The following is a 14,326-nucleotide window of genomic DNA, read 5'->3' on the forward strand; positions in this document are numbered from 1 at the left end:
AATTCGAACCAAATGAGTAACTTAAATTTTTAATAATATTTAACGCGATTCCATTTGTTCACACTATGGTATGTACAAACATGTTGGACGACACTGGTCCTGACGTCCCCAATCACATTTGGACAGAGCACTTAACATTTCCGACGTTGAAAACCAACCAAATTTATTAATTTCATGTGTGCCAAATCAAATCGTCCATATGTCATTATGTATGGTCCATAATTCAGCCATGTGAATCCAGCCACGTTTTTTATTTTAAGAAAAAAAAAACAGCTACGTCCGTTGACAATAGCAGTATTTTATCCATGAGATACATCGATTATTATTTTATATAATTAATTATTAAAATTGATAAATGTTAGCATTTTAAATTTTTTTGATACAATATAAGAATGTATTTAAATTTTAAATATTATTATATCGAAAATATTTATATTATTTTAACAATACTTAAACGAGAATAACAATAATGATAATTGACTTCTTTATCTTTATTTTTATTACGTAAAACTGTTAATAATAAAAAATAATAATATATTTAAAAAATTATATATTATTTTGTCTATCAAAATTTATTAAAATTTTGTTTAAAAATTTAATTATTTTTGAAAACATGATAAAAATATTTATATTGAAATCTTAATTAATAATAATAATAATAATAATAATTTACAAACAATCAATATACAAAAATTCAAGAGACCTAAAAAGTTATAATACGTAATATTATATAAAAATTTATATTTTATTTAATATAATAAAAAATAATAATAATTGAATAAATAAAAATAACACAATACTCAAAATCATAATCAAAATTAAATAAAATTATATAACTAATACATACCAAAAATATAACTTTTATTTCCAAGAACATCAAATTCAAATTAGAATTTTAAAAACCAAATTTAAAAAACTTCACATTTAATTACAAAATTATTTCAGTTTAAAATCTCTAATATGATAGATGAATACATTAATATTAATAAGTATTTTTTATATAAATTTTTTGTGAGAACTTTCCATGCAAAAAATTGTATTTATATATATAGATGTTTAATGAATAAAATAGAGAAATCACAAAAAAGGTTCAAACTATCAATTGGGATAATGTTTATGTAAATTTTAAAGTAATAATAATAGGGGACAGGGTAGTCAAAATGCAATCTTTAATGGGTCATTAAGATGGAAATCTAAAAAAAAAATGTTTACACAGATTTCAAGAAAAAACCAACGCCGTAATATAAAATTTTAATTTCCAAGAATGTTCAACAAAGGATCCTACAAACAATACAAGTTTAAGCACTGTCGATGAATTTAGAGCAATTTGGATTCAAGTCATATAAGATATATGGGCGCGCGAATTTAGACAAACAAAAACAGATCATAATCTCATTCCACAAATGCAACATCAAACTTCCAACTATCTCAAGCATAACTTAACCTGTACAAAACTAAAAAGGATGACACGCAAAAACAAGGCAGCCCCCGCTTCAAGAATCACTTATTATTACAGGAACACCAACAAACATACTTTGGATTCACTAAGTGGGTAAGAAAAGAAATTTAACAGATTAGGGGAAGCACCGAACCTTTCACAGATGGGTCGGGTAGCCCTTCGATTCTGATGGGGGAAGCTATGTGCCGACTCGTTTGCAAGCGCAGTGGCTCTAATCCTTCTCGAGACCCTTTCAACAGCACGACTGGCCGCTATTCGAGTGAAAAGTCGGGAGTTATTTTCTCCTAGGAGCCAATTTTAGTGATATCCCTGCTAGAACGGTTGTATTTCATGTGGCTTTTGATAAGCTGGCCAGCTGCAATAGCAGACATTAAAGAGAGCTCCCCGGCCAACACTGAACCGGCAACGATGGCGGCCAGGAGCTGGGAATTTGAGCCTGGGGACTCTTTGCTTGCGCCCTTTACGCCAAGAAGATTGAGGCAAGCTGACTGTGACGCCAATTGTGTTCCACCACCTATGGTGCCAACCTGGAAGACATGATATGATAATGGGGTTCCTGAGATGATAAAGTATACATTTCGAAAAATATAAAGGGATTTGAGGGTGTTAGCATATTCAGAACCAACAATAACTTTAGATATCAACTCTAATAATGGCAGGAGTAAATGACAAGCATATAGGGAACAAAATTTAGTTCCCAACAAAATCAAGCCATTGTTAATGAAAATCCATGTCGCTATCCAAACACAAGGACCTGGAAATTTAGGAACCATTTGATGTCAATGTATTAAGTATAAATAGCAGCGGCATCTTAGAATAATTATCATTGGTTTCCTGTCATGTCATGTTTAAATACAAAAATATCCTAATAAAAAAGTTTTTTTTTTAACAATTCATTCGTTTTACAATAATGCCTTTTTCTTTAATGAAAAACAACTTCAGGAATTTCAGCATATAAAGCACGATTTGGTGCGAATTATGAGACATTGGCTATTTGCACATCCTTGTTTCATCCATCTGTTGGCTTCAGTTCTATAATAAATTTTAGTTTTACAGTTATCCGTATGTTTTGATTTATTATCCCTATATTATAATCATTTATTATTTTATCCCTGTACCAAACGTTTCCTAACTATTATTATTATTATTATTATTTCTAAGCATTTTCGAGCATTCAACCAGATCCCAAAAACATTCCTTATATAAAACCAAATCTAATTACCTCAATGGATGGCATGGTCACAGAAACATGGAGATCTTTCCCGTTGTTAACAGCCTCCATCATAGTAAGACAGTGAGAACTTTCTATATTCTGTGCTGGATCCTGCCCAGTCGCTATAAAAACGGCCGAGACAATATTTGCCGCATGTGCATTGAAACCACCAAGAGCGCCAGCAATAGCAGAGCCAGCGAGGTTCTTGAGCATGTTAAGCTCAACAAGGGCTGATACAGAAGTTTTCAATACCTTTGCTACCACGTTTTCACTAATTATAGCCTCGCAAACTACTGACTTTCCCCGTCCCTCAATCCAATTGACTGCAGCAGGTTTCTTGTCAGAGCAAAAATTGCCTGCGAGGGTAATGACTAATTTGGTCAGGAAAAAAATGAAAAGATTGACAAAAATCTCCATTGTCGTGTTTTGAAGGAATGAGGACTTTTACATTTGGCATCAGAAGCTAATAAATATGGCATGGAGTAATCGGAATAAAGAAAATGAGGAGAAACACTGACAATAAGAATGATTCTACAAAAAATCAGTATGATGTCCAGAGAAGGCCTAACATTTGATAAACCATGATAATCACTAGCAACACTGGAGCCAAGTAATGAATAATAAGACAATGCTAAAGAGGCAGCAATTGAAGGGTTAATTAATGTCTGCATTTTGAGATGAATGGTATCAAAATCTTAAAAATAAGAGAGATTGTACTCACCAGAAATGCCAATGACTTCCATATCAGGAAAATCATTAACGAGGAAGTCTAAAACATTCTGAACACCTTTAGAAACCATATTCATCCCCATGGCATCACCTGTGCTACAGCTAAACCTAATATATAGATTTTTCCCTGCAATTGCACATTGAATACCTTGGATTCTTGCAAATCTACTCGACCTGATCCGGATAAACAGGAGAAAATAGATAAGAGCTTATCTACGGCCCTAAATCTATCTATATTTAAAACATTTAAATGGACATAAGCTGATGTAGATCGTTAATTACAGTAATGACCTCATTAACAAAGTGGAAATAATCTTTTTCTATCAAAGAAAGTTATCTTTCAAAAATCCAATCTGATTCGATTGATGGGACATAGAACGGTATCATCAGCAGAATTCTGGGAATAAAAAAAATAAAGGGAAATGTCCCAAATGAATCTGAAAAGGTGTTCTTTGATGACGAGAATTTCTATAGCAAAGAATGAAAGAATTTAATCACTAAAATCTTCTTTTTTTAGCATAGTAAAATCTCCCCTTTCAACTAAAATAACAAGTTACTTCTCCCTATATTTCAAGATACCGATCAACATCAAGGATTCCTACAAATCCTTAAATAGCAATGATAAAATCGCAAGTCGAGAACATAATCCAATAAATTTCTGGAAGAAAATATAAGGCTACAAATCTACATGCATGCAACTTCCAAGAAAAAATCAGTATACTGTGTACGAAAAAAAGAAATAGAAAAGAGCAAAAGTGCTTACTTATTGAAAACAACAGACAGTGTGTCGAAATTGAGAGGATCCTCCAAGAAGAATTTCAAGTCGGCCGCCCTCTTGGCGGAGGCAAACCTCACCACAGGAGCTCTGGTCATCCCATCTCGCAGAAGCACACACGTAGCACCCCCAGATGCGTAGATTGCCTTGCACCCCCTGTTCGTGCTTGCTACCAAACATCCTTCTGTCGTCGCCATCGGCACCGTGTATTCGCACCCATTCAGCAACAGTGGCCCGGCGATCCCAACCGGAAGCTGCACATACCCCACTGGCATCTCGCAGCATTGCCCCAAAATCGAGTCATAATCAAACCCCTCCAAAGGCAATCCCTCCATAGATCTCCCAGTCAGCCGCTGGACCGCCTCCCGACGAATCTTTGCAGCTCTAAAGCAATCCCCGAGCTTTGACTCCAAAGAATAAGAAGGGATTTCTCCCGAGACAACACATTTGACGAGATCCTCGTCATCTTGCGGAAGTTCCATGGGTTTCGGCTTGCAAGGAGGCGTCGGTGGCAAAAAGCAGTGAATGCTCCGATCTTCCGGGATAATGTCACGAACGAAGCGTTGGGGCTGATGATCTTCTCCTTCCGTTTTCGAAATGAACGACTGCACAAAGTCGATGCCGAAGAACCCCAGGAGGTAAATGAAAGACGAAATGAGACAAGTAATAGCCGCAAGCTCAGAAAGGGAAAGGACGTGGAGAGGAGTGGAGTTACGGATCTTGTCACGCCAACGGTGTAGAAGGAAGTAGGAGACGGAGAAAAACAAGGTGAAGAAAATGCCGTTGGTCAGGTAAAGTGGAAGAGGGAGAGCGTCCGACGCTTTAGGGGAGGAACGGTGATCGCCGGAGGCCGACGAATCCTCGGGTTGGAGGAGGAGAAAGAAGTGGTTTGTTGTGTGAGTATCTGGGTGGCCTCCGGCTGATATCCATTGCTTCGACGGTGCAGAGTGAAATCGGGGGCGGAGCGATGATTTCGGGAGGAAGGCGTTGTTTAATATAGAGATAGGAGAGTGGAGCAGTCTGCACATCCAGACAGGCGTCAAACGTGCTCTTTCTTTCTTTTTTTTTTTTTTTTTTAATATAAATATAAATTAAACTAATTTTTAATTGCTTTATGCGACAACGAAGCATTTAGTGTTATTGGTAAATATCTTTATATAATTCTTTTTTATTTAAATAATAATATAATATAGTATGTATATTACATAAAAATTTTAGGCAATATACATGTGAAAAAACCCGTCGCTGACTTGCTGACACGCGAACCTCACGTGTTTTGAATTATTTTAATTTTGTTTTCAAATTTTGAATTTCTGGTTTTTTTATAATTTTCATTCAAATTTTGTTTTTAAATTTTGATTTTTCGGTTTTTTTACAAATTTTTTTTTTTTAAATTTTCATTTGTAAACCGTTGTATATATTTTATTTTTTATTTTAAATATTTAATTAATAAATTTGAATGTTAAAAAAATGTGGGTAAAAGAGATATGTTGTTATAATGAGTATGTGGCAGTGGACCCCATGTTTTTTGATGAGTTGGTGATGTTATAACACCCTTGCATTGTGGATGCTCTAACACCTCATCGATTCGAACTTATATATTTATAATAAAAATAATATTTTTATAAATATTTAAAATCAAATGTTATAAAATTTATTCGAAAAATTAATAATATTATAGAAAAGTATTATATAGGTGCGATGGACGAAAGTGTAACAACTGTACCAAAGCTAATATTCCCTTAAATTATTGATTTAAGGGAATATTTGTTAAAATATTTTTTAAAAGAAAATATTCAAAAATTAAATTTGTGTTTGCAAGTTGACTTCATGAAAAAACTTCTTTTGAGTTCTACTGAGCCAGCTCGACGACTCATCGTACGTCACTAGTGTGTACCTAATAAGCTAATTATTGGCTTGTGGGTTTTTTATATATATTTTAAATATATTCATTATTCAAACAAATAATATATTTATATATCTATATATTACCAAGCCCGAGCTTACAAAAGTAGATCCCTCGAATTACTAATTTGTCAATCGTAATCTCTTACAAAAATTTAAACATTTATCAGTGTAAAACTAAATAGGATAGAGATATTAAAATCATCTCTAATTCAAAATACAGTCTATTTATCGTGACTCACTAGTCCATTGAAATAACATTTGCCCCCACAAGTTCAATAGATGACTTTCACACGCACATCTCTTTGGTTTAGTATTGCACTTATCTGCCAATGTTATTATTGGTGATCTTTTTTTATGCTTGTCTGTCGCGTCTTTGGTACGAGCTCGATTTCTTTAACTACTCTGTATGTTTTCGTTTTATAAAAATGATTGATACGTGTTGTTATAGAAGTATAATGTAACATCTTAGGGCATCCGCATCCGTCGGAATTAATCCATGTTAATAACTCTCCATCTCATCAAAAATGATGGGGTCCACGAGCCACATATTCATTACATTAACACTTCCCCATTATTAACACACACTCACATTCATTTAATTTCAACTTTCATTATTTATGCGTCTCACTGTCCACTTACTAATTTTTTTTTATTTTTAATATTTCAATATCTTTCTAATATTTTTAAAATTTTACAACAAATATTACTAAAAATAAATAGTATTATTATTTTAAAAATAACTTAATTCCAATATTCATTAAAATATTATTAAGAAATGAAAAAAAAGTTGGACTCTTTTATTTAAAATATTATTCAACACAATCTCTTTAAAAAAAACACAAAATACAAAGAAAACGAATTACGATAATCGAATATAGCCGTTGGTGCATAATTTTGCCGTTTGAAAATAGCCGTTGGTGATAATTAGCGACGGTTTTTGAAAAACCGTCGCACATAGCGACGGGTGTTAAAAAACCGTCGCAAATAGCGACATTTTTTTAAAAAAACAGACGCTTTTCACTTTGCGACGGTTTACGAAAAACCGTCACAAAGTTGCGATGGTTTACGAAAAACCGTCGCAAATTTCGAAATAACGCCGTTCATTCTGATGAATTTCTTGGTTGCCATGTCAGCCAAGATTATTAATTCTTGCGCCCTATGCGAAAATTAATGGATGTTATTAACACCCATTAACCAACCAACGTGAGCGCCCTTATAGCTATCGTTTGAAAAATTCATTTTCAATCCGTATCGGATAGGAGAATCGTGATTGATGGATATAGAAATGGTCAAAAAGATCAGAGGCTGAATCACACAAGGATGGTTAAAAATTCTATATTGTTGATTTATTATTGAATATTAAATACGTCGGTGTGTTTGGCTCTAATTGACAGGTCCAATCAAGTGGTCTGTACCTATGATTTTGTCAAAACTTCTAGCCTTGGGTTGATTATATATTGATATGCATGAGTTAAAATAATGAGTATTGGAATGCTAATGACTCAATTCGTATTTATACGTGTCCAAATATATAATCACAAAAACTCTCATGAGATTATCTTATGTATTAATTTCGTGAGACAAATCTTCTGCTTGTCTCATGAAAAATTATTACTCTTTATATCAAAAGTATTCATTTTTATCTTAGATATGGATCAGGTCGACCAGTCTCGCAGGTATAAATCCATGAGATCGTCTAACAAAAAACTTGCTCATATACAATGTTATCGATACGAGATCAATTCATTGTAGTCGTACGATTTGAGGTCAGGGGGATGATAATTTTCTCGAAACTAAAGGAGAAGTAAAAGTCTTGTGTTTCCGTTATTTATTTTAAACGTGTATATATTTTACTTGTGTGGTTGAGAATTTCGAATTTGTTTTTTTTTTTCCCACTTGAATGGTTTTCCTTTATAACTTTTCGACCAAAACTCGTCATTCTGTTTCAGCGAATCAACTATGATAATCACAACGCATGTGTCTCGGTTGCGGAATGCTAAATTATTTAGTGCAACCAAACGTGAACAAGCTGACACGGTCCTTCGTGAGTTATAGATGGGGTTTTCTCTTCAATATTTTTTGATTCAAGTTTAAATGTAAGAAAAACAACTCATTGGACGGACTCAATTCATATTCTCTCTATTTGCCATAAAATTAAATTTTGTCGACCCAAAATAAATAAATAAGTAAAAATCCAACCCACTTAAAAAAAATTGAACCTGTGATTTTGGCTCATTTGACGACAACCGACCACGGTCAAAGTGATGATCAGTTACTGTGAAGAATTTTGAACAAAGACGCGGATGGAACGACACCATCAAGCGATCAACTCCAATCAAACAACTACTACAAAATTCTCTGCAATATTTTACTCAAATTTCCGCAAATTTTAGCAAGATGTACACATATGTTTTCTCGTCCAGTAGCTTGTTCTATCAGTTTTTCTTAGTTTTCAGTGCTTAATCGCCATCCTTCGACTTATTTTTTCTTATTTTACAGTTTATAAACATGTTTATTGTTGTTCGAAATGACATAATTAAATTTCATGTCGTTTGCGAAATAATTCTTTGTCGTTTTCTTTGATTAAATATTTTTATTTTGCTAGTGTCTTAAATCTGAAGAGATTAATTAAAACAACACCCAATCCCGGGATTGACATAATCTAGGCTAGAAGTCAGATTTTTGTAATAAAAAATCAGGTCATGTATGTTTGTCTTTACCTGAGTGCAATTTGTTTCTCTATATTTACAAATTAGGTATATATGTTTCAATTCTTTTTATAATTTGAATCATTTTGTTCGACAAAAGAATTGATATGACACTGTATATATATTCATATAGTCGGTGTCGAATTAGAGTCACGTGAAAAATTGACTAAAATTATATAAAATAAATAAATAACTTATTAAAATTTATATTTAATAAGATGGACTTGTTTTCCTATTTCGTTATTCTCTGCGTAGAAATTAATCCTCGTCGGCCTCCTGCCGGCCCGCCACTGTACGAGTTGGGAATGAGTTCCACGTGTTTATAATCTTGCTTTGTCATGTTGAGTAACGTGGTATCAATTCAACTTAATAAACACAGAGAGATATTTTGACCATGTCTCTTGTGAGTTCCACTGAACTATAATAATTTACTAATTCCATTTGGCCATTTTCAGTAATAAATTTTTTAGAAAAAAATTATATAGTAAACATATATATATAATAGTATTTTATGGTATTTTTTATTAAATGAAAAATATTATTATTCAAAACTGATAATAATATTTTTTTTGTGATTTAATATCTCACCAAGTCAACTTACTAAGATATCCACTTGATGAGTAGATCTCTTGTGAGACGGTCTCACGAATCTTTATCTGTGAGATGGGTCAACTAGACCGATATTCACAATAAAAAGTAATACTCTTAGCATAAAAAGTAAACTTTTTCATGGATGAACCAAATAATATATACGACTCATGAGACCATCTCACACAAATTTTGCCTCACTCGAGCTCTCGTGGTGTAATGATGTGTCACATTATAGTCCAGGCAGCGCTCCTCACGCTGGGGCGGGCATTCTTTCTTTGAGTTCCCGATGTTATTGTTTCGAGTTTTTTCTATGTTTAATTTTATAAATTCAAATTTTTTTGTTATTATTTAAATTTAACAATTGTAAAAAAATATACATATAAGAGTTTAACCGGGCTTGGACCTAGACTCAACGGTTGACCAGACCAGAATTTAAACCTAAATCGTTGGGTTCAGAGCCCGGACAACCCCGACCCTAAGCCATTGGATCCGACCTAAACCGAACACGGTCCGTGGCCAGATCTACTCAGAGCACTCACTTGAGCTCCCATTGTGTGATGATGCGTTACATTATAGAGCTCCATCCCTCTCACTGATGGAACGAGCTCCTTTGAACAATACATGGGAGTGGCTCCCATTTTGGGAGCTGCACCTTAGTTTAAAATAAAAATTGATTGAATTTTTTTAAATAAAATCAAAATCAATAAATGAATAAATAACTGTTGTTCAACGATTATTTTTCAAAAATAAAAATAAAATAATAATAATAATAATAACAAATTGTGTCTATAAATACATCTTCAATATTTGATTTTTCCATTCATCGATCCCATCACTTTCTACTTCTTTTTTCTCATTATTTTTATCCGAGATGTTTATGTAGGGGAATCCACTTTTTAAATTTTATAAAATTTCAATTATTATTTATAATAAATAAAAATTATATATACATCTAAATAACATTATATTAAATACATATTCTAAATAAACAGTAAAAAGAGTTGTTGGTCTGAATCATGCATGCTACATAAACAGTATTAGGTAGGACATCATTTTACCTTCAATCAAGACCATGAATTTATTATCATTACACAAGCACTTCTTGTCCACGTGATTTCAGAAGTTTACCAAATCTGATGTTCAGGTTGTTGGATAAATGTTTGGGGGAAACTGAGGTCACCGTCTCAAAATGTACCACAAGAAATTGATAGTAATTGAAGTAGCATGCCCACAATCATAATCACGTGGATATAACCTAACCAAATTCAAAAATAAATTCCATTGTTTAAGAGGATTGAAAACAATTTAATTTTTTTCTCTAGATTCCCATATTACAATTTTAATTCATATTATGTTGTGTATACTTTTTAGAATTATTATGTTGACATATATATATATATATATAAAGTCATATGTACGTGTGTTGCACGTGTAAATCATACAAAGATAGAACACACAATAATAATAATTTCTGAATGTCTCATGATATATTTCGAAATTATAAAGTCATATACATAAATCATATCATTGAAAAAGTAGCTACAAGTTCTATAAGTATTTCATCGAAGGAAATTTGATAGGGTATAAAACATTAAGATAATTGTAATATTTTTAAAAACTTTTATTTTTCGAACAAAAAATATATTTAAAAAACATAAGAAAAATTTTAAAATCTGATAAATCATTTTAAGTAACTATATATGTAAGACTAATTTGTTTCACATTAAAAAGATTTGAATTCATTCTTATTCCTCATTTTCTATAACTTTGATGCATATAAAAGTAATTATTACACGTAAAATCAATTTAAGCTATTTTCATTCTTTTGAAGTCTTCTCTCATGGAACCAAACAATTATTTGGATTTTTCATGCATAAAGTTTTACGGTTTGACCCATTGAGACCCGCATCAGTGCAATTCTCATTATGTTCACAATTAGCTTTATATTTGACTTTACACTGTGTATCACATTATTCATGAATGTTAATTTACTCAAGTTAAAAATAAATTGGCACAGAAACTCATATGAGAGTGTTTTGTGAGTCAATTTTGTGAAACATGTCTCATATCCAACCCGAATCATGAAAAAATATTGTTTTTCAATCTGGAAATGATTGGGTCGACCCGTATCAAGGATATATATCCATGAAACCGTAAATTGGAGAACTATAAAATTTTGAACAAAAGTGTAAACTTCATTTTTCTTCGATTTATTTTAAATACATTAACATTAATTAATAAAAAATTTCAACTCGTGTTAGAGATATATCTACTTGATACCGTCTTACAGAAGACCTGCTAAAAAAATTGGAGAACTATAGAATTTTGAACGAGATATAAATTTTTTTAAAAAAAAAACATAGTGTAAATTTCATGTCAATAAATGATTTCAATTTATTTTAGAATTCATTAACAACTAAGGGGGAAAAAACAAAAAAAAAATATTTATTACACAAAAATTAACTCTTGTGAGACGATCTCACGGATCAATTTCCACAAAAATTAACTCTCGTGGGACGATATCACGGATCAATTTCATGGGTCGAATATCTTATTTGGGTCATCCATGAAAAATTATTACTTTTTAGGCTAAGAGTATTACTTTTTATTGTGAAAACAAAACAAATAAAGTGATATGTATTAATGAATATTATTTAATCTCACGGATCAATTTCGTGGGTCGAATATCTTATTTGGATCGTTGATATGTATTAATGAATATTATTTAATCTCACAGATCAATTTCGTGGGTCGAATCTCTTATTTGGATCATCCATGAAAAATTATTACTTTTTATGCTGAGACGTAGTTTGGTACATGGGATAAGGGAGAGATTGATAAATAATACTCCTTATCCCATGTTTGGTACCTTTTTAAAAAGCTCATTTTAATATCATGGGCCCTTGATAAATAATTTTTTTGAAGGATAAAATGTCCCTTTTATTAGGTGTGATAATTTTAATTTAATTATAAATACACTACAAATGACTTAATTGCCCTCAATTTATAAAAGATTTTTATAAATCTATGCTAGTATGTAGAAATTAAAATCAAATAAATATTTTTATATATTATATAATATGATAATTATATAAATGAATTCGAGATAATTATATAAATAATTTTAATAAATATCAATAAAATTATTAATATCACTCGATTAACCTTAAAAATTAATATTTGACTTGATTTACAAAATCAAGGGTTCAATTATCATATTATATAATATATAAAATTAGGTAAAAATAAATAAATCATGCAAGCACTATCGACGCATGAACAGATAAAAAATATGAACTCAAGCAACAACTTTGAAATTATAAATTTATTATGATAAGGTTAATTTTGTCATTACAATCTAATATATAAATTTAATCACTCTTATTAAAATCATACCAAACATTAAATATAATATCCTACATCTTATTTATCCTTAACTTATTATTATATTATATATCACATGTTTATCCTATCATCTGTAAGAGTATTCATTTTTATTGTGAAAACAAAACAAATAAAGTCGTATGAATTGATGAATATTATTTAATGAAATTAAGGACATAGATGTAAATTCACAATTCAAACTCATATATTTATAATAGAGATATAATAGATAATAGATATATAGTTGATTATTTTGTGTTTCATAGACAAGTGAAAGGCTGGACGGATTCTTAGGCTGCTCATTTTGCGCATGTAGATTATATATTAATATTGTCAATAACTACATAAAATTCATAACAAAAATATGGAAGAAGGGCAACAGCAACAATTACACAGAAGTGATGTTATTGAGCAAACAGATGGATTTGAAGCAAATCAAAACAAGCAAAGATGCCATTAGAAAGCAGTCCATATTTAAGGTACACCGATTCGGGAGATTATAGGCGTATGGGAGGAATTACATCCCGACAGGGTCGTGGTGCCGCCAAAGCCGACGGAGGAGTTACATCCCAACATACAACAAGAAATTGAAGTGGTCATGGATACATCATAACAATTCTCGCCACACTGTTTTTCAGTTATTTGATGTTTTCATGTTACGTTTGGTTTTTTCTGTGATTGTTTGGTTTTGGTCGATTCATTTCATTTTCAAATTTATCACAAGCGATGGATGCTTTCGTGTACATAACACGTTAATTATAGCCTCGCATGTTGTGAAATATCAACGTAAACCAAAGAATCATCATGCTAAATAATTAAGAATTTGAGTAAAAATTTAAACGGAAGCGTACCTGAAGTCATGTTCATGAATTCTTTAGAACGTGTATTGATCTTCATATCTATACACTATTTTCCCTGAGAGAATCCTTTAGTTTTCTCTTCTGAACGAGGAGAGAATATGGAATGTGATTGCGCGCAATCTGTGGACCATGACCCATATTTAGATAATGTTCATCATTATTTTCTAATATTTCCGTTTTTATCTCATCATAAAAACAAAAATTATACTTTCGCTTCTACATATTAAAGACCTGCAACTTATTAGGTACATTAAGACTAATAACCCGAAATATTATTTGGTAATTTTATTTTTGACTTAACTTAACAGATCACTCACAACGCATGATTATTCACATATAAGTCCATATAAATAAAATTGATCGATAATATCTCACTTGGGCTATATGTGTAGCCTTATAATTACGTTCATAAAAATAACCTTATGAATTCATAATTGTTGTTATTTTGAAATATATTTATAACTAATCTGGTCCATCAATCAAATCGATATAAGATCGAAGTAGTTTTCACTACACTCAAGGTAACTAGATCCATCAATGATCACATAAGCCAACACAACTGAATGACATGAATTATGAAATGGATGTATATCATGGAAATTTCATGCAATGTTATCATAACATGCATATTTTCAACCGATCCTCTCTAAACCTTATTGAAATCAAATTTTAAACCATAATCAGAGTGTGACTTAACTT

General features: G+C 31.5%; 1 pseudogene; it reads right to left on the reverse strand.

Moving 5' to 3' along the window:
* Positions 1-1,364: 1,364 nt before the first annotated feature.
* Positions 1,365-5,209, reverse strand: LOC142551371 (3-hydroxy-3-methylglutaryl coenzyme A reductase 1-like; annotated as a pseudogene).
* Between the last annotated feature and the right edge of the window lie 9,117 nt (positions 5,210-14,326).

Source organism: Primulina tabacum, chromosome 7 (assembly GCF_025594145.1).
Source record: "Primulina tabacum isolate GXHZ01 chromosome 7, ASM2559414v2, whole genome shotgun sequence".
In the NCBI taxonomy this organism is placed as follows: domain Eukaryota; kingdom Viridiplantae; phylum Streptophyta; class Magnoliopsida; order Lamiales; family Gesneriaceae; genus Primulina; species Primulina tabacum.